The following is a 2,500-nucleotide window of genomic DNA, read 5'->3' as shown; positions in this document are numbered from 1 at the left end:
GCACACACAAGCAATGCCTAGACAATCTTAATCATAGCTCAACCGCACACTCAGAGGATTGGATAGCTTCTTTCGAAGCCAACCTACCCCCACACGTGTGAGAGTGGCCAACAATTTGCTAGCTTCTTCATCAACTCCGCCGAAAGCCATCCTCGACATACCCGTGCATTGAGAAGGTTTGGTGGCCGTACTCCCAACACAAAAGCATACCGAAGACAACCCCAAGCTAAAGCTCACTTGAAGCCAACGCATCGTCACCATGTGTTCGTGTGGCCGAGAATTGGGTAGCTTCTTCATCAACCCCGCCGAAAGCCATCCTCGACATACCCGTGCATTGAGAAGGTTTGGTGGCCGTACTCCCAACACAAAAGCATACCGAGGACAACCCCAAGCAAAAATTCATTTGAAGCCAACCCATCGTCGCCCACAACTAGTGGGTGAATGGTGTGCTTCCCGGGGTTGGCATAGACATTCCCTCGCATGCAAAAGATTGTCGATGCGAAAGATTATCTATGCCAACCCCGGGAAGCACACCATTCACACACTCCCGACCGGTGTGGTGTGGCGGTGATTGGATAGTTACGGATTGAGCACTTGCCAAGGATCAAAATGTGTCATTTAGAAGAAACATTTTCAAAAAGTTTTTAAAATCTTGTGGGTTTGCAACTCATAAGAGCGTCACTTTCAACGTCCCCGGTATTGGATTGAGTTTCTAAAAACAACCGTGCACACCGAGGTTAAACTTTACCGGCTCCACTCCGACTCGCCGCTCGCCCACAATTTGTTTGCAACGAAACATTTGTTTTTAATTTTGTTGGTTTGAAATTGTTTTGAAAAGGTTCTTTAAATCTAGTGGGTTTGCAACTCATAAGAGCGTCACTTTCAACGTCCCCGGCATTGGATTGAGTTTCTAAAAACAACCGTGCACACCGAGGTTAAACTTTACCGGCTCCACTCCGACTCGCCGCTCGCCCACTAGTCCGAAGGCAACAAAACATTTGTTTTTCATTTTGATGAAAATTTCTGTTTTTAAATCTTGTTGGTTTGAAATTGTTTTGAAAAGGTTCTTTAAATCTTGCGGGTTTGCAACTCATAAGAGCGTCACTTTCAACGTCCCCGGCATTGGATTGAGTTTCTAAAAACAACCGTGCACACCGAGGTTAAACTTTACCGGCTCCACTCCGACTCGCCGCTCGCCCACAAATCCGAAGGCAACAAAACATTTGTTTTTAATTTTGATGAAATTTTTTGAAAACATTGGCTTGGCAAGCCCCAATCCGCGACTATCCACCCACCGCCACCCCACACGGGTGGTTGTTGTTGAGAAATGAGGTTGTGGTCGACATGCCCGTGCATTTGAGAAGGAGTTCCTAGCACTCCATGCTCTCCCATGCCAAAAAAAAGCCTAGACAACCCCATTTCGCAACTTTCCACGCCTTTTTTTTCCTCCCTCACCCATGGCGGCGGCGTGGTGGCGGCGGCCGGATTCCGGCCACCACCGCCATGGGTGGCAGCCCCCCGACCCCGACACCAAACCCATAATACCGAGGCAACATATCGAGGCAACATGACATGGGTGTGGCGTGGGGGAAGGGGGCTGCAGCTAGGAAGGCATGGGCTGCCATGCATATGCAGGCAACACACACCCCCCTATATAGCATTTTATGCATTTAGCCCTTTGACAGGAAGAGACATCACCTATGCGCGAGGAGTCATAATGGGCTCTAAATAATTCAATACAAGGTATTTGGACGTGATTTTTTGCAGGGATACTAAGAAACATGCAATCTATGATGGGAAAAAGTTTCATAAATTTTTGAAGTCGGGAAGTATTTTTTATTATTTTTAGAAGTCGTAAAATTGAAAAAATCATTAAAACAAATCCGGGAGGAATTTTTTAGTTTTGTAAGTTGGAGAAGGTCCTAAAAATCATAGACTACTTATGGGGAGCTTATTGTGCGAGGAAATTTCAATAAAAACGGGGTTTGACAAGATTTGAAAAATTCTGTCGACATTTGAAAAAACCTGGAACCATGCTGCCGGCATGCTGCGCACATGCTGCGCGCAGGCTGCGCGCATGCTGCGCGCAGACTGCGCGCAGACTGCGCGCATGCCATGGCAGGACAAGTTTCGCTAGCCTCACTGTCGACAGATGCGCAAGCTGCGCGCACAGGCTGCGCGCATGCTGCGCACAGACTGCGCGCACGCTGCGCGCATGCCATGGCAGGACAAGTTTCGCTAGCCTCACTGTCGACAGATGCGCAAGCTGCACGCAAGCTCCGCGCACGCTGCGCACAGCCTGCGCGCATGTTGTGCGCAGGCTGCGCGCAGGCGCCGCGCATGCCATGGCAGGACAAGTTTCGCTAGCCTCACTGTCGACAGATGCGCAAGCTGCGCGCACAGGCTGCGCGCACGCCATGGCAGGACAACTTTCGCTAGCCTCACTGTCGACAGAATCAGCACGCTGCGCGCAAGCTGCGCGCGCGCATGGCAGGACAAG

The sequence above is a fragment of the Prunus avium genome, unplaced genomic scaffold (assembly GCF_965620075.1).
Source record: "Prunus avium unplaced genomic scaffold, drPruAviu1.hap1.1 HAP1_SCAFFOLD_27, whole genome shotgun sequence".
NCBI classification, from domain to species: Eukaryota; Viridiplantae; Streptophyta; class Magnoliopsida; order Rosales; family Rosaceae; genus Prunus; species Prunus avium.
This window is presented reverse-complemented; position numbering follows the sequence as displayed.